Source organism: Mobula birostris, chromosome 28 (assembly GCF_030028105.1).
Source record: "Mobula birostris isolate sMobBir1 chromosome 28, sMobBir1.hap1, whole genome shotgun sequence".
NCBI classification, from domain to species: Eukaryota; Metazoa; Chordata; class Chondrichthyes; order Myliobatiformes; family Myliobatidae; genus Mobula; species Mobula birostris.
The window spans coordinates 42,720,480-42,742,133 of NC_092397.1; the positions used below are offsets into that span (position 1 = coordinate 42,720,480).

Below are 21,654 nucleotides of genomic sequence, written 5' to 3' on the forward strand. Positions count from 1 at the left end.
GTCAGCACAATGATGCGTTGAGTCTCAACGTGGACAAGACTAAAGAGACGATTCATTAGGCCAGGGGACCGCTCATTACTGCAAATAAACGGCTCCTCAAGAGAGAGAGAGAGAGTGGACCACCAAACCCGCCCTCTGAACGCCACAGAGAACAGGAAGAAAGGGCACCGGTGTGTCCACTTCCTGGCTTCAGTGAGACTTCCTCAACCCCTCTTCTATCTGTTTTTATTTCACAGGAGCATCATTGAGCGAGCTCTAACCACTTGCTAAACCGTCTGGTACGAGAATCGCAGGACATCCGACGGCAGGACTCTACAGAGGGGAGAGAGGACTGCTGACAGCAGCTCACTATCACATTCAGACCCAGTGATTTGCGGACTATTGAAAACTGACGGAATTCGACCTTCATTCGATCATATGGACGGATTGGGAGGTGAACGAGACTCGGGATTGGACAAATTAAATCTTGGAGTGTGGGTGTATTCTCCGCTGCACCTCAGACTGCGGTCGCTGCTCGTTACGTCGGAGACTGACCGAAATAGCAACAAAAATGGAGGAGAAATTCAGCGGGCCAGGCGGCATCTCCACAGGAAACATCGACTGTTTACTCTCCCCAGAGATGCTGTCTGACCTGGCGATTTGCTCCGCATTCTGTGCTTGGGATTTCCAGCACTTGTGTTTATAGCCTAAATAACAGCCCGCTGACAGAGAGAAGGAAGGCAAGGAGACACAGAGGGAGATAACCAGTGTGTCTGACTGCAGGGCCGTAGGAATAGGGCCAGAATGATAATGAAAATCAGGTCCGTTGCTGAAATGTCGGGGACGTGATACCCGGCTGGGTCGGAGCACAGAGACCGGATGGGGTAGGAAGTGACAAAAAGGGAAAGGAGGATGGGGAGGAAGGTAAAAACGTGAGAGAGACACGAGGGAAATTAGACAGGGAAAATCATCCAACCAACAAAACAATAGATAATCGGGGGAAAGCGTCAAAATTAACAAATAGAAAGACTGGAGAAGAACAGAGATATTTACCTACCAGCAGAATGGCGCGGCGGGGATGTGCTGGGCCCGTTATCCAGAGGCCGACAGATGGAAACCATCGTCTGCTATTCTTCAGCAGAATATTTTACCGCAAATCGCCGTCACGTCATTTGTGTAGACAACACACATTTAACTTAAACAGAAAAACTTGTACTTCTAACTGAAACTTCCGTCCACTCACTTCACCACTTTCTGAGATTTGTTGACAACTTCGCGGGTAAAACGACAATTGCTGTTGTGCTCAGCGTTTGTCCAACACATCTTGTTCTCCGCTGCATGAAGCTGTGTCTGGTATTGAACAGATTGAACAGAAAATACTGGAAACACTCATCACCTCAAGAAACATTTGTGAGTGATGAAACGGGATTAACCTTTCTGATCGTGACACTTAATTAGAAATGATGAGAGAAGAAGATAGTTTTCAGTGTCAAAGAGGGTGAGAAGATGGGTGGGAAGTGAAAAGGGGGACATCTCTGATAGGGCGAGACCAATACACGATGACGGTAAGACAATTCGGAGAGAGAAACACGGCTAAAATGACAGACGAACTACTGGCAGAAATGTTCATTTCATAGAGAAAGAAGTGATGTAGCTGAGTGATTCCAGGCAGAGACGTTTATGAGACAAGTGCTGAAAAACAGGTACAACTCACGGCCATCGCCTGGAATCGAACCCGGGTGAGCTGTTTGAAAGGCAGCTGTGCTCATCCCTATACCACTGTCGCTCCATGTTGCGGGAGTTTCGAGTAGTGAAGCGGCTCCCATGCTTCCATGTAATTCCACCAGACCCCGATCTGTCGGATCAATCCTCACTCTGCAGCAGGTTTTATTGCGGCCAGTTGATATCGCCATCTCAAACACACGGCAGTTATACAACAGCCAATGAACATTCACCAGCGATCAGACTGAATGAGAGCCGAACTCTCAGAGAGTCGGAAGAGCTGCAAATGGTGCCTGCCTCACGCATCAGCAAATGGGAAAACAAATTCTGATCGTGCTTGTTCTTAAGAAAAGCGGATGAATATGTAAGTGTGAGTTAAGTTTGGGAATAAATAAAATAACCACCAACATTGCTGGGATTATACTGTAATTCTCTCCATAGCTGGTAGAATTTTGAGGAGCAGATCTGCTAGTAAATCACACAGAAATGTCATATTGTAGATAGGGTTACAGCAATCAGACATTTAAATTTCTCCAAATTTAACCAGATCATTTTTTGTGCAAGATAAGAAATGGAATTTTTGAAGTGCATCTGGAAGAGTATTTTTGTTCCTGTCCATCGATAGTCCTATCGAACTAGGTTAGGAAATTCACTCTGTAACTTGTAAATACAGTAATCAAAACTCGCACTTTATTGTCTCTGCATAAACAACATCATAACTGTGTCGACACCGGGCCAACAACTTAGAACAGGAATTCTGGTGTTCCCGCTACACCAATACTCACTCAGACTAATTTTCTCATCTATATCACCAAACTGGGGCATCTCAGTTGGCCAAATGATCCATCCTTTCTTCTCCCAGTCACTGACTTGGGAGTTCTCCCTTGCGATGTTGGGTTTCTGGAAAGAGTAATTGCAGCTAGCACATTCGAAGTTTCCACTTTTATATTCACATTTTCCAGTTCAGTTATCCCATTCCATTGTCATTGACTGTAGGCCATCTGATTGGCTTGAATTCTCCTTTCTGTTGACTCTGCTCCAGGTCAGCATCCATTTATTGCCCTCTTCTCAGCAAGCGTCAATCGGTAATTTATGGCTCTTTGTTCCCTTCAGGAACCAGTTTGTGTCATGGTCCGGTCCATGAAGTCTGCATTCCGGTTCACAGTCCAGTCCGTGGACTCATGACTCTGGGTCTTCCAGCTGTCCCTTGTTTTGATTGAGTTAATCATAGGCACCTGATTCCCATCTTGGGGCTTGGAATATAAGTAGCCTTGGGGTTGAGTGCGGGCTGCTGGTTTGTCTTGTTAAGATCCCCTGTGAGCAACCTGCCTGTGGAAGGCTAGAGCGGCCACTTCCCATCTTTAGACTGCGTTGGAGAACCATCGCTTCATGCAGCCTTGCTGTCGGTAGTCGAAGCTGTCTTTGTGGTATGGATTCGGCTGTTTCCAGGACCAGCTGAGTGTGCTGGCCAAACTGCGACTCAGAGCAACCCCGATGCAGAGGTGGAACTTTCTGTAGTTCTTCGGTGTTTGTCTAAGTCAGGCCGTTTCTTCTGTTGCCTGCGGGGGGATATGTCTTGTCTTGTCCACGCCTCCTTGGGGTAAGTCAGGCCGTTCTGCCGTTGCCCTGCATGGGGTCCTGTCTTGTCTTGTCTTGTCTTTGCCTCTGTTGGGTAAGTCCGGCCGTTCTGCCGCTACCCGACGGATGGACCTGTCCCACCTTGGTGTGGAGATAAAGTTGAGTTACGGCTTGTCTAAGGATAAGTCCCGGCTCTCTGTCTATGTACTGTCCTGTCTCATGTTTGTGTCGTGTTAAAGATGAGTCCTGGCTTTTTGAAGTGTAAGTTCTGGCTCTATGTTGATGTACAGTTCCCAGTCTGTCTCCGAGTTTCAGCCTTCGAGTTATCAGCCTCCGCAAGCCTCAAGAGCCAAGACCCCAGCCTGCAGGCCTCAAGAGCCAAGTCCAAGACCCCAGCCTCAAGCCCCAAGACTCTAGACCCCAACCACGTCCTGTCCTGTAGTTATGTCGTGTCCTTGCCTGGTTCTAGGGCCCGAGCCCCAGTCAAGACTCAGGTTCTGGGTCCTTGTCCAGTCTCTGGCTCGGAACCTAAACCCAGGCTCCTAGTGCGTAGTTCCTTGCCCGGGTTCCCTGTCTTGTCCATGTCCTGGCCCAAGTCTGCGTTCTTGTCCCTGCTCCTTGTTTGCATCCTGTCACGTCCCGATCCTAGTCAAGTCCTGTTCTTTGTCCTTCAGTGTCTGTGTCTTGCTGTTGGGTCCACTATCTACGCCCCCCTCCGATTGTGACAGTTTCAATCACTCCAGACAGGCATTGACCCTAATATTCACATATTTGCATGTTATATTATATCAAAAACACCTCAATTAATTTCTAATCCGGAAAAGATTTCTTAACCCGCAATTTACCTGAAGCAACGTTGTGTTTACTTTAAAACACCAAAATTTTCATCTCATAAAATGGAAGATGTAAAACGGTTCCACAAAATTACATATTCACTTCCAAGTACATGTCTGGTACAAAGACACTTGTTCTGTCTGCTTCCACTGCCCTTGAGCCTTTCGAGTTCTCTGTTATGCTACATATTTGAAATCTTCCGTGGCCAACATCTCCTCCTTTTCCATCCACGGAAAATTCTGGGGATCACATTACTGTTTATGTCTCAGTAAATATAGCACAAAAGGAACAGCAGAATTCATGACTATATCAAAAAATACTGATAAGGATTTAAAATTATTCTCATAACAAAAGCGTGAAGAAACATGATAACATGTAACCAATTTCATACCATATATCAAGGAATTTAACAGTAATTAATTTTAAAATATAACATAGCTATAAGAAATTAAACGAAATCAACAAAAAGAAATTTTAAAATGGCATGTGCTTTTCAAACACTGAAGTTATTAAAGTTGGCCTTTAAACAACACCGGGGGAAATACCTTGTGTAACCATCAGAACAAAGAGCAAAGCAATAATAACAGGGGAAGTAAAACATACCCATTTAAACCTCAGTTCCAAACTTTATTCCAAAAGGGATGGATTCTGCAAAACGTCATTAGCTAAACCCACATAATATTTAATAGTCTTGGATAACAGATCCCATAGTTTAAAAACATTTTTAAAACATTAAAAAACAAAACAAAACATTGCAACTTAGCGTTCCCTTCTTGTCAGATATGCTTGAAGTATCAATGCGATGAATATTATTCACCACACCAAGCAAATATCACCATATATTAGCCTCATTTCCTTTACACACTGCGTCCTACATGCAGCCTTCAGTGGAGCCTTCGACCATTTTGAGGCCACTCAGTAGCAGAATTCCAACACCAATCGCTTCTGAACAGCAGCGTGCTTTAATTACTACTGTGTGTTTAATCCATTGATGGATTATCTACCTTGGCTTGTTCACAACAGCTGTCCAGACTGCAGTCAAGTTAGAGGTAACTTGAAAACAACCTAGTCCAAAAAAAATACACAACACGACACCCAGTGCTGAATTGCTTATTCCCCAGTAGGCTCAACCAAACGGATATGTCGGAGGCATTTCACGCATTCATCAACTTGATTTTCCATCTATGTGCCTTTTGAAATACTCCCTCTGACGTAACATTGCCTTTCTTACATGTTTTTTTTTCTGTCTCCCGCTGTAAATTGTAGACCAGATCGGTGGCTACAATTCGAAAGCCTGTAAAATACTCCCATCAGGGTCTTCTTACCCGAGGAGTTTCTTAATCCGCGCAGAAGGATACTACATCTTCCGATCCTGCTCTGCTCTGACTGAGATTCTATCCATCCAATTCAGTGCACCGATTTCCTGGTGAAAGGTCATTATAGCTGAACATGAATTCGGTTTCTCATTTCACAGACGCCAACAGATCTGCTGAATATTTCCAGCAATCCCCGCTTTTAGTTCAGGATCAACCCTGTTTATCTGACTCCGGGATTTGAATCCAGCTGTGAAGAACTTGTAGTCGTGGCCGAGTGGTTAAGGCGATGGACTAGAAATCCATTGGGGTTTCTCCGCGCAGGTTCGAATCCTGCCGACTACGTGTTTATATCGGTTTTGACACCTTGATTCCTCTCACGGATACAGATTGTAAAAAGCCAGTCGAAACACCGATCTGTGTTCGCCGCCTCCAAAACCAGGAAGTGCCCATGTGTTCCGCTTTTATTCAGGTGGCCTCCACGACGCAATCGGTCAGCGCGTTCGGCACTGTATCCGAAATGCTGGTGGTTCCAGCCTATTCAGGGACGCTGTTAATCCAGTGGCCTTCGCTGTATGTTTTGAGCGCTCCGTGCTGTTTCTAATACGTTCATTTATATATTAAAAAAAACCCACATATGGAAAACAAACACTACCACGACCTGTCTTGCTTACATTCATGTTGACATAAACTTAATATATTGTACATGGGCGATCAAACCAACAGAAGCTCTTTCAGTGCACCAGTGTATTTCATGTTTAAATTTGTTATCGCCACTTGAACCAGAGGGATTAATTCACTGAACTTCACTCACACCAACACTGACTGTTTCCACAACTCACTTTCAAACTGGACATTTTATGCTAGAGACATGTTTGCTTTTTTGTTGTTGTTGTTGTTATTATTATTATTATTATTATTATTATTTTCTCAGCTCATGCGATCCTGAAGTACGGGGGTAGAGAAGCACACTCCCTCAATAACTACGGACTTCAAACCCTTTTACTGGTGTATAGCATAGTGACAGATTTACACAAATATTTTTTGCTGGCCTAACTGTTTAAAGCTATTGTGTAATGACTTTGAGATGATAGTTGTTGATATTATCATTGGGACAATATATACCCTGTTCATGGTCGCTCGTCTTTCAATTTAGCATAGTTCTGGTGCTTTTCACTTGTTAATTGCTGTACGTTATGTGTGTTTGCAATGTCTATATCGATTACGCACGTTGTTATTGCCTTTTAATCAAGTAATATTATATATGCAGACGGTTATTATGGATTGTCCTGTAAAGAATCAGTCATAAAATAATTGTACGACTCTAACCTTAATATAGAACAGGATTGTACTTATAGTAAGGTATGGTGCCTTCTATGAGTTTGCATTTTAAAGCAAGATTTTGGTGAATGATGTTTGTCAATTGACTGTCCCTGTGTAAGTAATCGGATTGGGTTAAACTGCTGCTCCATCCTGTAATGTGTTGGATTGTTTCTGGTGTCCCTTGTCAGTTTCTGCATTTATCGGCGTTTATTTGTTGGGCTTTTATTATGTATTTATAACATTTTTGTGTTAACCACCTGGCCCTGTATTGCCACAAGGTACCCCTCTGTTTCTGGGAAGAGGTCTCCAACTCTGAGCCAAGCGTTCCACGTTTCCTTCTTCACATCTAGTCTGCTCAGATCATGGGGATGTTTTCCATGGAGGGTTGCTGCTCCATTGGTTAACTTTATATGATTATTATTTTACGTTTTTTTGTATTTTCACAGGCTGTTATGTTTTCTATTGATTGTCCGTCTTGTGTGACTCTTTCATTGATTATATTTTGTTTCTTTGCACTCACTGTGAATCCTCTCGAGAAAATACATCTAATGGTAGCATTTCTGTGCTTTGATACTGAATTGACTTTGAACTCTGAAGTGTTCTGCGCCGCTACACAGGACCCAGACCCGCGGTGCCCTCTAGTGGCTGTCGCTGGTACTGCCTCACGGATCACACTGCGACTCTCCGGGTCATTTTGTGAACCCAGGAGCCGGGACGTTTCGCTTCTTGTTCACATCAACGTGCAAGTTAGATAAACCGGCGACTTGCTGCTCCACTGCGAGGTTCACGGGTCGGTCACATTAGTACAAAGGGAAACAGATAATGTTTCAGGCGGTGACCTATTCGTCACCACTGGGAAAGAGAGAAAATAAGGTACTTTTCAGTTTCAGACAAAGTGGGCGAACGTGATCAGACAAAAGAAAAGCCGCGGATCTGGTGAGACCAAGTGAGTAACTGTGACTGTTATCATCGGGACTTTTGTTTCTGTTATATGAACAACAGAACTGTGGGGAATGCCCAGGACAGCAGTCTATGGCAATGAAAGGAGGGGAGAAAGAAACGGAATCAAAGACCAGGTGGGCGGTGATCGATGATGGGTATTTTTTGGCACAAGAATCAGAGTAACGCACACAAAACACTAGAGTATCTCAGCAGGTCAGTCAGCATCTATGGAGAGGAATAAAAAATCATGTTCCTTCATCAGTACTGGAAAGGAAGTGGGAAGAAGCCAGAATAAGAAGGTGGGGGAAGAGAAGAAGTTCACGCTACAAAGTGACAGGTGAAGCCGGGTAAGGAAGGAAACTAGATATGATGGGGAAAGGGGAGATTGAAAACTAGGAGGTGATAGGTGAAGCAATTTGAGGAAAGAATGTAGATATGTAGGGGAAAGGGGAGATTGAAAACTAGGAGGTGATAGGTGGAGCCTGTTGAGAACAAGAGGTAGATACGTTGGGGAAAGTGCAGTATTGAAAACTGGGGGCGACAGGTGAAGCCAGGTTAAGATAGAAGTTAGATATGCTGGGTAAAGGGGAATATTTGAGAGGCTGGGTGGTGATTGGAGGAAAAGGAAAAGGGTTGAAAGGCAGAAATCAGTTTGGAGGGGCGGGTTGACTAGAGAGAGGCGGTAAATATGCGAGGAAAGGTGAAGACGCAAGAGGGAATCCCAAATGGAGAATTAAAACAAAGAGGAGAATGGAGAAATTAGCGGGTTAGAGAAATCGATCCTCATTCTATCAGGTTGAGGGCAACCCAGACGGAATATGAAGTGTTTCTCCTCCATCCAGAACGTGGCTTCATCGTGGCAGTAGAGGAATCCACGACCAACATGTCAGAATGGGAATGGGTAGTAGAATTAAAATGATTGACCATTGGGAAATCCTACTTGTTGCAGACAGAGCAAAGTTGTTCGACAAAATGTTTCCCCAATCTATCTTGCGCCTTGCAGTTGTAGATGAGGCCGTATTGGGAGCACCCGATACAGAAGATGGTCCAGAGAAACTCTCAGCTGAAGTGCTTCCTCAGCTGGAAGGACTGTTTGGGATTCTGAATGTTGTGAGGGAGGAGGTGAACGGGCAGGCGTTGCACTTCGTCCGTTTGGATAACTGCCAGAAAGGGAATCAGTGGCGAGTGTGTAGTCGTGGCCGAATTGTTTGGCGATGCACCCGGAATCCATTGGGATTTCCTCGCGCAGCTTCGAGTCCCGACTACGGTGTACTTCCAACATTTTCTGTTTGATATTGTCCGTGACTTTCTGAAGCAAACCAGTCATGCAAATTGTGAAAAACCGGGTCCCGCCCAGCAGCGATTGTTGGTCACGTTCTACAACGCAGAATTGAACCATTTATTCCTACTTTCCACAAAACTTGTCTCTGCCGCGCATCGGTGAGCGCGTCCGGCTGTTAACCGACAGGCTGGCGGCCAATGATCCGGCAGATTTGTTTCTGTTGTGTTTCATTGGCAGCTGGGAAACGCTGCGCTGAACGAAGGCCGGGGCTCGCTACTGCGGCCGCGATGGGAATTTAAACTGTTATATTTTAGACACATGTACCGAGATACAGTGAAAACCTTCTCGGTCATACTGTCCCTGGAGATGAAATCATTGCACAGTGCATTGAGATCGCACAAGGTAAAGCAACAACAGAGTGCAGAATAAAGTGTAACAGCGACAGGGAAAGCACAGTGCAGGTAAATAATAAGGTGCAGCATCATAACGAGGTGGATTGTGAGGTCAAACGTCCACCTTATCGTACTAAGAAACAATTCAGTAGATAAAACAGTGGGATTGAAACTATCCATGAGCCTGTGATACGTTCTTTCAGGCTTTTGTGCTTTCTGCCCGATGGAAAGAGGATACAAACAGTCGTTTTTCAGATAGGTAGGAAGTTTAAAAAATGCAAGAGTAAACCTCGGACGATGGCAGTCGGAGGTAGTAATAGGGGACAAAAATAGCGGAGGAACTTAATAAGCTTTTTGCGTCTGCCATTTTATGTTGAGGATACCAGCAGTATGTTAGAAATTCCAGATGTCTCCTGGACCAGATGAACTACAGCGCGGGTTTATGAAACAAGTGGGTGACGATATCACGGAAGCGTTAATAGTGATTATTCAAGAATGACTAGGTTCTGGAATGGTTCAGACGACAGGAAAATTGCAGAAGTAATTTTACGTTTACAAAAGACAGGATATTACGGACCGGTTGGCATAGATTTTATGTTGGGAAAATGCTGGAGTCCATTCGTAAGGATGTGCTTTCAGGCGTCTGATAAAATAGTCCGGCCAACATGATTTTCTTAAAGAGAAATCTGGCCACACAAATCTGTTGGAATTCTTGGAGAACTAGCAGACAAGATAGAGAAAGGAGAGTCAGTGGGTGTTATTTACTTGGATTTTCAAAAGACCTTTGTCAAGTGACGCAAAAAAGGTTGCTAAACAAAATTAGGGCTCATGGTATTGCAGGAAAGTTACGAGAATCGAAAATATATTGGCGACTGGTGGGAGGTAAGGTCTGGGAATAAATATGGCATTTTCAGTCGTTTGTCGGTAACTAGGTGTCTTCTGGAGGGGTCTCTGCCTTGTACCTTATCTGTCAATGATCTGGATGACGAAATTGAGGGCTTTGCATGTGATAGAAAATTAGATGGATGGGCTGGTAATACTGATGAGGCAGGAAGTCTGCAGCGTGTCTTGAAGAATGGGCAACTAAGTGGAAGATGGATACAGATTACGATAATGTATGGTCAGGCACATTGATAGAATAAATAAAAAATATGGACTATTTCCCAAATCGGGAGCAAATCGGGAAATCAGACGTGCAAATTTGCTGGGGCGTTCTCGTGCAGGATTCCCTAAAGGATAAGTTGCAGGTTGAGCTGGTGGTAAGGAAAGCAAATACAATTTTAGCATTCATCCCGCCAGGACTAGCATCTAAAAGCAAGGATATAATGAAGTTGAATTGTAAGACATTGATCAGATTCATTTGGGGCATTGTAGACAATTGTGGGCCTCATTTCGGATAAAGGATGCGCTGGCATTGGAGTGGGTCCAGGGGAGTCTCACGAGAATAATCCCGGAATGAAACGGTGAAGCTACAAGGAACATTTGACGGCTCTAAGCCTCTACTCATTGGAATTCAGAAAAATGAAGGAGGATCTCATGGAAAGCTATCAAATATTGAGCGGCCTGGACAGAGTGCCTGTGGAGAGAATGTCAGTTCAGATTCTCTGACTCTCAGCGTTGATGTTGAGCCCAATCGACCCGGGACATGGTGATGGGATCCCATGAAAAATGTCCTTCTGCCTCCCTATCTGTGTGGTAGCAGTTGTCACGGCCGAGTGATTAGACGACAGACCAGAAGTTCATTGAGGTTTCACTGCGCAAGTTCCACTGGGGGAGAGACGGGTCCTCTCAGAGTAATCCGTATCCACGTAATTCCAAATTTCTTTATTCCTTCCACCAAAGTGATAATTGTGTCGCCATCTCGTGATGAAACTATGGAATAAGGAAAATAAAACTTTATTTTATTGCGCTTCAAGGGTCTTGTTATGAATTCAGGGCGTTCATTGGAAATTCTATCGGTTGAGTCATTCTTGACATTCGAGAGATCATCTGCCGCCAACATGGACTGAACTGCTCTCCTGTTGAGCCGTACATCCTCACAATTCCAAATCTCAGGGTTCACTGAGTGTGTGAAGGAATTAGATTATTCCAGAGAGTATCGGCGATCAATAGCTAAGGACTCCTGACTGGTCAAGTCTAGTGACCCTTTGCCGCACCCACTCGGTCATTTAAGGTATCCTTCCTCAGGTAGGGTCCCCTGACTACCGGCAAGCGAGCGGGGATGTTTGGATCTGCCTTTCTCAGAGGGCGATAGAGGCAGATTCTATTAATGAATAATGATTCAACTATTCAAAACGTATTTATTTTCAGATTTACCTTCATCCAGGCAGCCACAAAACAAGAAACTCGAATAACCCAATTAAAACAAAAACACTAAAAACCACTGCGCAGAGAAAGCGACAGAAGGAAAAAAACACGTCATGCAAACAAGAGAAGCAAGGTAACAATATCTCGAAACAGACTGGGTAACAAATCTGCTTCCGGAGAATTCGGAGTAGGCCCAAATCCTCGGGCCCCAGTTTACGCATCAGCAGGGCAGAAAAGCACAGCAGCCAAATCTGCCGCGATCTTTTTGATTTTGTTATTTATTCAATTACGTATACGGCATGAGATGTTAACGACACTTCTGGATACAATAAATTAACCCACCTAGGTGTGAATCAGCACATCGTAAGGTTCAAAATACCCAATAACTGTGTCCTCCGATAATCTCGGCTGCAGCTCAGCTGGTGTCCAGTGTTCGAACCATTGATGTCTGTCCAGAGGCAAAGAGAGAGAGCGCGGAAGAGACACAGTGGAAGAGTAACTGAATGTGTGACAGCAGGGTCACTGAAACCGTACTCATTAAATAACGTAAAACACATTTACTGCTGAGATGTCGTGAGCGAGGCCTCCGGAAGGGTCGGAGCACAGAGGCAATAACAGGACGGGGCAGGAGGTAGCAAGCACTGAATGACAGACGGAGTCACGGGCAGAGAGACAGGCGGGGAAATAAATCACCAAACAGCAGCTCGCGAGGGGAACGATGTGACGTCACAAAGAATCGACAAATAAAAATGAAGGAAAAGAATGGGAACCGTCCACAACGGAGCAGCTCAGCACCACGTTCAGCCGACAGCAGAGTGGCGCAGCGGGAGCGCGCTGGGCCCATGGTCGTCCAGTCGGTAGAAACCAGCTCCGACTTGTCAAGTTTACCGCGGATTCGAGAATTGAAAACTTTGGGCACTCTGTAAACTAACTGGAGCGTTGAATGCATGGGATGTTCGCAAGGATTTTGCCTGAGATGGAGAGTTCCGGTATAAACCGAGGCTAGATAGACTGCGGGCGTTTCCACGGAGTGCTGGAGATGACGGAGATCTTTGAATATCCTATCAAATTAATGGGGGCCATTCAGAATAGTAGGAAACTGTCCTGACGTGTGTAAACCGAGGGAGCATGAGATGAAGAACTTCATGCAGATGGCGGCTGGAAACTGGAAGCCATGCTTGAGTGGCTGGTGGAGGCAGGTATTCCCACAATATTAGAGAATTACCTGTACGAGCACCTGAATCATCAAGGCACTGGAGGCAATAGCCGGTAAGTGAGTTTTTTTTTCCTGGTGAGATTGGTTCTTGATTGTCAGCATCGACGTGGCGGGCCGAAAGGCCTGTTTCAGGGTTGAATGATTCTGTGATTCTATATTACATTTGTTAATCGCATTAAAGGGTTTAATTTAATCGTGTATTGGAGAGAGGGATCACTCAGGATGTAAATAGACAGAGAGAGTGGTGAGCGGACTGAGAACACTCAGTTTGAACACATCATCCGGCACGTTTTGGTGTGTCCCACTTTGTTGTGAGAATCTGGTTTATAGCGAGAGCAGGAAGCTGCACTGGTCGGTTCATCGGGAAAAATGTGACAGATAGGAAATCCACCCTTGATCCACTGGACAGCTCAGGGTGAATAATAATTTTATACTCTCTCTTCGATTTAAATAGTTTCGAGAATTCGTACGCGAGTTGGCAGGTTAGGCCACTCGGACTCCAGAAGTCTGGACGGATCGGGTTCTATGAGACGTTTACATCTGATAGTTTCGATGAAAGAATATTAAAAGTCGGTTAACTACGTTCGTCGGACATGGAACCTGCGTCAATTGCCTGGAAGACAGCTATGTTCACCATTATATCACCATCGTCCGATCATCCTGAGGGAGACTCGTGTCCTGAATCGTCTCCAGTGGTCTATGACTGTGGCTGGGACTGCTTTCTGAATCTGGTCACTCTGATGTCTAGTTGTGGTCGCCATCCTCCCACAGACCGGAGATACAAAACACCAGTGATTCACCCAGAATCGGACTGAAGTGAGTAAAATCTCTTCAAAATTCGAACAACTACACGTCGTTTCCTGCCTGTCACATTATAAAACCGGAATAATATATGTTTCGATACCATGACCAATTCCTCCTTAGTATAGTGGTTAGTATCCCCGCCTGTCACGCGGGAGACCGGGGTTCAATTCCCCCACGGGGAGACACAAATTTTACTGCATTCTTCAAGATGAATATATGTTTTAAAAAGACAAATAAAAGTGGACAAAGTATTCGGTGTTGAAGCGACCACTTCACTGGAAATTGGGCACGAGGAATTGGAACATATTGATTAATGAAACTTTACTGAACACATTTGACAAATGTTCTCCCATCCAAACCTTTTACAGTGTAGGAATCCCACTCAATATGTGAAAAGTTAAAATCAACTACAAACACAATTTTATATTTCCTAACACTGTATGTAATCTCTCTACAGATTGCGTCCTCTAAATCCCAGTGATTATTGTGGGAGGGGTCTACTACACAGAATAATTAACATGATCATCCTTTTCATTCTTTAGTTCCATCTACATCGGCTCAGTAGACGAGTCCTCCAGTACGTCCTCTCTAGGCACCAGAAAGATATTTCTGTTGATGAGTTATGACATCCCTCCATTTTTAATATCATGTCTCGAAAATTGGAACGTCGGAACACTGAACTGCCACTCCTAACCATGTTGTAACTAAGTCTCACTAATGGATAGCATGTAGAACAGTATAGCACAGGAACATGCCCTTTTGCCCACAATGTAGCGCTGAACTAATTAAATTAGTAGTCACATGACCAACTAAACTAATCCCTTCTGCAATCTGAATACTTCATATTCCCTTTCCCTCTCCAAATGGTCACCTGGCTAGCTGCCTCCTGTAACGTCGGTGTGACTGCCTCCCTATAACTCTTATCTATCAACCGTTCGGTCTTCTGAATGATCCAAAGGTCATCCAACTCCCGTTCCCTAATGTTATCTGTAAGGAATTGCAGCCAGAGGCAGTTTTCACAGGTGTAGCCATCAGGAATACGTGAGGTCTCCCTGCTTCTGACATCCTGAAAGAGGAGCACATCATACCTCTGGGATCCATTCCTACTGTTCTTCCTGTGCAATAAAGAAAGAAAGAGAACTTAAGAGACCTCACAGCCACTGCCTCCTTAAGCCAAAGCCTCAGTTCTTCACTCTGATACCAACCATTCCCAAAATGGCTTCTCCGCTTGACTCAAACCTACTTTAAAACAGGTTGGAGGAACAACACCTTATATTCCGTCTGGGGAGCCTCCAACCTGATGGCATGAACATCGACTTCTCTAACTTCCGCTAGGCCCCACCTCCCCCTCGTAGCCCGTCCGTTATTTATTTTTATACACACATTCTTTCTCTCACTCTCCTTTTTCTCCCTCTGTCCCTCTGAATATACCTCTTGCCCATCCTCTGGGTCCCCCCTCCCTTGTCTTTCTTCCCGGACCTCCTGTCCCATGATCCTCTCGTATCCCCTTTTGCCTATCACCTGTCCAGCTCTTGGCTCTATCCCTCCCCCTCCTGTCTTCTCCTATCATTTTGGATCTCCCCCTCCCCCTCCAACTTTCAAATCCCTTACTCACTCTTCCTTCAGTTAGTCCTGACGAAGGGTCTCGGCCTGAAACGTCGACTGCACCTCTTCCTACAGATGCTGCTTGGCCTGCTGCGTTCACCAGCAACTTTGATGTGTGTTGCTCAAACCTATTTTATTGGCTTTTGCCAATTAGTTATCCATTGAAATTATCAATTGATGATTACACAGCTGTGCCTCTTTTACTGGAAAGACACAGTATCCCAAACTCTCCTCGTTATATGGCTACTACGGCTTGCTGTTGTTTAATTTGAATTCACAGTCAGTACAGACATCCTGGGCTGAAAGGCATGTTCTGGTGCTGCTCTGTGCTCCACCAGTTACTGATAGGAAAAGATAACCAAATTAAAAGGCAGAGATCAGCAAATCTGATGTCAGAAAGTGAACTGTGTAATAAAACGTGTAAAATGAACTCTGAGTTTGGAGTTTAGAGTGCTAGCGCCTAACAGCAACTCATTTTCTTGAATCTTTGGAAACAGCTCTATTTCTATATTTGATACCTTTTTTCTCTTTTCAAGGTTCCTTTGAAGACTGTGATCCGGAATTACACGCTGATTTCAGTTTTTTGAAGGAATGGCACCCGCTGTCACGGCCTCACGACCGGCTGCTTTTTAATGTGTCAAGGATGCGGCCTGAAAGACTAGCGATCCTTCAGGGTGCCGGGATTTCATGCCTCTGGGGGCAGGCGGATTCGAGGCTGGTGCCGCCGCAAAAAACTGGTGTGTCGTTGGATTATACGAAGATCCGAAACAGTGAGCTGGCTGCTGGCTGTGCGCCCAGAGACCCGAGATCTTTCAGCACAGAACTCAGGAAAAGCGACACTACGGACTTTTAACACCATAAATCGGCGAGTTGTTTTATGTCCCCTTCCTCGCTGTGAAATGGAGACACCTCCTTTTTCCTGACAGTATTTGGGAAAGAGAGAGAGTCTGGGGTATGTCGACTTACCGGGTGAATAAGCAGTCTTTGGGGTACTGCAAGTCTGTGTCTTTACTGATGCTTTGACGCACGCTTGAGTTCTCAGTGGGGGAGGGGTGTCATCATTTTACTGCTGCTTTTGTATGCGAGGGGCAGCTTGGGGGCTGTCATTTAACTGTCATTCATTCTTTGGTACACTCCTCTACTTTTGTGGATGTTTGGGAAGAAAAATAATTTCAGGAAGTATATTCTATACGTTTCTCTGATATTAAATGTACCTATAGAAACCTAAAACTATGAAAGCTTCGGGGTCCTTATCTGAACGCAGGAAATATTTGTAACAGGATAGTGGAGTTGACAACTGTGCTCGATATACAGTTATTGCAGGGAGAAGGTTGTAGGGTGACGGGACTGGAAGCTCAGTACTCTGGGATATTCAATGTTCAGCAGTAGGGAAAGGAGGAGTGTGCCCTTGTTCACTGCGTAGTGGAGAGGGGTAGATGCAGATGTAGGGACAGTGGTGGGTAATGGGACTGTGTGGAAATAATGAAAAACAGGGAGAAGGTGATCCGAATACGAGTGGTCTCCATACACCCAGGACGTTGTCTGTCAATGGGACAAAGCACGCCTGTGGAAATATCAAATGGAGGTGAGAGGGGAACTATGTTTGTCATCGGTGATTAATCTGTACATTGATTAAACTAATCATAGTGGCAAGATACAGTCAAAGAGGAATTTGTGGAGAGCTAAGGGATTGTTTCTTCTGATGGTGTGTTACAGAACCTATCCAGGAGCCTGCCATTTTAGATGTGTTTTTTCCAATGAGTTTGTGCAATTAATAACTTATGGTGAAGGATGTCGAGGAGGATGCAAACACAACATGGGAGAATTCCAGACCTAGTTTGACTGTGAACACCCAGGTCCAGAACCAATGTCAACCTAAATAACGGAAATTACACAGAGACACTGAGTTCAATAGTCAGTCACTTATGTTGCAGCTTTATAAACCTGTTTAGGCTGCATTTGGAGTTATGGGTTCAAATATGGTCCCTCCATTGTAAGAACAATAAAGAGCATTTCTAAGGGTGAAGATGAGATTTACAAGGATGCTTATCAGAATAGAAGGCATATTCTATGTGGACAGTTGGACAAATTTGAGCTTGCATTCTCTGGAGAAGTAGTGAGAGGAGATGGGATGGAAGGTTACAATTTTGAAAGACATGGATAAACAGCAGGTACCGTTTCTCCAGGATAGAAATCACCAGTAGTAAATGGGGGCATTTACTGCAACAGGGCGATGTTCAGAGAACGTGTTGTTGTTACACAGAGTGGTGGTGGTAGAGACAATCACAAAATAGGTGGTTAAGAGGTTCTTAGATAGGCACATGAATCTGTTGGGATAGCATAGATATGGACATTGTGTAGGTGAAAGGAATGAATATAGTTGAGCCTTTACTTAGTAGCCTACTTATTTCAGCACAGCATTGTGGGCCAAAGGCCTGTCCCATGTCAGACTGTAGTCTATTCTGAGTCAACATCACAACAGAAAACCTAGTGGGCCCAAAGACAAACATCACCAGGTCCCAACAATACTGCAGTATGTGGGAGGTTGTGTGCGTGTGGTGGTGTGGGGGGGGGGATGTGGTTTGGGAGGATGTTTTGTTGAAAGGAACTGGCTGGAACAAAAGTGAAGACAGTGAAGTTTGTTAAAATGCACCGTGTGCCAGTCAGCTCCCAGTGCAATGGAAAATCTCAAATGTCACTTCATTGTTCAGGACTGGAAAACAGAAGTCAATGAAATGTCAATCTGTTCATTTCATATCTGCTGTTGGCAAGATGTTACCATCTGTGATCAGTGCAGAAATAACAAGCCATTCAGAAATGGATAATGGCATAAAACCAAACCAACATAGTTTGGTCAAAGGTAACTAATGTTTGACAAACCTAATGGAGTTCTCCAAGATATAACCAGCGGTGTTGATAGAGGGAACCTGCAGCTGTGCTGTGTGTGGATTTTCAGAAGGCATTTGACAAAGTGTCCCAAGAAATGCTGGTGCATAATACCAGACGTCACAGTGTTGGAGGAAGTGTGCTGGCATCGATTGAAGACTGATTATCACGTAAAGAACAATAATCGAACTGTGTCTCCACTTTCAGGGTGCTCGGAACGTGGATCCCAAGATCTTTCTGCTCAGCAATTCCGTTACTGATCTTTCCCTTGACAGTGTATTGTCTTCTTGTGTGTGCCCTCTCGAGAAGCAACAGCTCACATTTATCTGAGTAAAAGTCTGTCAGCCATTTCTCAGCCCCATCTGCAACTGAAAGATAGCATGCTTTGCCATCATCTACACTACACTCAACTCCACCTGTCTTGGTATCAGCAATAAGCATACTAACCAATGCATCTACACGTTCGTCCAGGTCATTATATATATAACAAACAATAGAGGCCTTTGCACAGATCTCTGCGGAACACCACTTATTACAGACCTCCAGCACGAACAAGTCCTTTCATCCACTGTACTCTGTCTTCTATGCACAAGCCAGTTCTGAGTCCAAGCAACCTATTAGCTGCAGATACCATGCATTGTAATCTTATCGTTTCGGCTTCCATGACGGACTTTGTCAAACGCCTTAATAAAATCCATGTAGACACCATCCTCTACCGAACCCTCTTCAATACACTGTATCAAGTTGATTAGGCCTGAACCGCCATGCAGAAAACTATGCTGGCTCACCCTATTTAGGCCATGGGTTTGCAAATGCTCACATATCCTTTCTGAAAATATTTTCTTTAATAATTTCCTGACAACTGACGTGAGCCTGACCAGTCTATAGTTCCCATAACTTTCCCCTGTTCCGTTCTTAAACAAACGCACAACATTAGCCATTCGCCAGCTCTACAAGATCTTACCTGTGGCCAGAGAGGACAGAAAGATACTGGTCAAGGTCCCAGCAAATTTTACTCTTGCCTCCTTCAATAACCTGGAGTAAATCTCATCAGGCCCTGGTGACCCATCTATTTTAATAATTATTTAGAGGTCCTGCACTTCCTCCAACTTGACCTATTGATACACTCAGCACTGGTTCACAATATAATTTTGCTTGGTAAATAATGAAGCAAAGTACTCATTATGTATCTCACTTGCATTCTTTGCATCCAAACAATTTTTCTCCCTTTATTCTTGATTGGTCCCACCCTCTCCCTGGTTATCTTCTTACTCCTGATGTATGTCCAGAATGCCTTGGCATTCACCTGAATCCTTCTTGCCAATAACTTTTCTTGGCTTCTCCTGGCTTTCCTAATTCCCTTCTTCAGTTCTTTTCTGTTTTATCATGTGATTTGTTTGATCTAATTTTCTGACTCTTAACATGTTTTTCCCTTATCTTCTTGTCTAAATTCATTCCCTATCTTGATACCCAAGGTTCTCTTATCTTTTCATCCCTGTTCTACCTTCTAACAAGAGCATACTTTTCCCGTACTCTGTGTGATTGACCATTGAAAACCCTTCCTTGCCAGAGAAAAGGAGTTCCCAATTAGATCTTCTTAGTTCCTGCCAAATACCCTCGTAATTTTCCCATGTCCAGTTTAAAACTCATCACAAGGAACATACATATCCTTATCTATAGCTATCCTGAAAGTTAGGAGTTGTGATCACTGATCCCTAACTGTTCACCCACTGCAAGAACCTGGCCAGGCTCATTACCCGACACCAGATCTAGCACGGATCTTCCTCTCATTTTACCGTCCACATAATTGATTTAAGAAACCTTCCTGAATAAAATTGACAAGTTCTGCTCCATTTAAATCCGTTACACTAAGATGGTACCAGTTTAAATTAGGGAAATTCGAACCACCCTCCCCACCCACCATCACAACAACACTCTTATTTTTACACATTTCCTTAACCTGAATATATATCTGTTCGTCAATGTCACGGTGGCTATTTAGGGTCTGTAGCACAATCCCATCAATATGATTACAGCCTTCTTACTCCTGAGTTCCACCCAAATCGACTCAGTGTCTGAACCCTCCTTAATGTCTCCCCTGAGAACAGCTGAGACATTGTTTATGATTAGTAGTTCTACTAACCCCTCTTTTACCTCCTTACTAAAACATCAAGAACCTGCTACATTCATGCCCATCTCTCAACCAGATTTCTGTAATGGCCACAACATTGTATTTCCATGTGCTGATCCATGCTCTACCTTCATTATATTTACCCATAATAATCCTACCATTGAAATACACACACTTCAAACACTCAGTCTCATCATACCTGTTAATTCGGTTTTCCCTATCAATACATACCAACGCCTACCTTCGTGTCCAATCCTTCACATGCTGATCTGGTGATCCAGCTCCCTGCCACCTGCATCACAAGGTTAAAATCACACTACACCGCCCCCACCACCTCCATCCCCCTCCCCCACCACCGAGTAGCATTCGTCCCTCTTGTACAGATCATACCTTTCCCAGAAATGTTTACCATGATTCAAGAACTTGAAACCCTGCCAACCTTCACCATCTCCTCGTTCACTCATTTATCTCTGTTATTATCCCATTCATACCTGCACTCGCCCGAGACTCCGGGAGTAATCCGCAGATTACTACCTTGGAGGTCCTTCTCTTGAACTTCTTTCCGAACTCTATATACTCAGGGTGGGATCTCTTCCCGTTGTTTGACGATGTCATCGGTGCCAATTGGCACTGCGACCTCTGGGTGTTCATCCTTCCCCTTGATAAAATCCTGCTGCTGCACCTATATACCCTGCATCCGATCATCCGGGAGGCAACACACCATCCCGATGTATCTTTTGTGGGCACAGTATCTCCTGCCTGCCCCCACTAGCTACTAGTCCCTTATCACTACCACACTACCTGACTTTTCCCTTCTGCTGTGCCTCAGAGCCAGCCACAGTGCCATTGCTGCTTCTGTGCCCAGATGGTTCATCACCCCCACCCAAAGAGGTATACTTGTTTCCGAGGGGAATATCCAGAGGGGAACAAACAGGATTTCTTCGTCTCGTTTTGAACTTAAACAATTCTGTAGAATCGTGTACAGGCAAAAGTTCAGGCCAATAGTGTCAGTGGACTTGGTCTGACTGTCTGAGGACCTTGCTTAAAAACCGTGATGCTCTGATATTGAAGGTCACAGGCTTAGTGTTGTATGGTGGGAATAAAAGATGACGGCACTGATTCCCTTCCATATACAAAAGGCAAGCTGGATGGTGTATTGATTGGCCACCAGATACTGCCCATTGTGTATATGGTTGACAACAAGAGGAAAGCGGCAATGGGAGACAGGGAAGTTACTGTGGTCAGGATCCGGGCCATATCCACAACAGTCTTCTGAGACTGAGCCCAAGTTCACGGTTAGAATGCAAATTTTGCACTTGGATGAGGAGCAGCCAGAGTTA

At 44.5% G+C, this 21,654-nt stretch overlaps 1 protein-coding gene and 1 non-coding gene across 2 annotated transcripts in view; both read left to right on the top strand.

The window, feature by feature from the left end:
• The window catches only part of LOC140189264 (histone H2B-like), a 621,074-nt gene that overhangs the window by 269,662 nt on the left and 329,758 nt on the right, over positions 1–21,654 (top strand). The gene's annotated exons all lie outside the window — the stretch shown is intronic.
• Positions 5,690–5,771, top strand: trnas-aga (transfer RNA serine (anticodon AGA)). Its single transcript has one exon. It is a non-coding gene; the product is annotated as a tRNA-Ser (tRNA).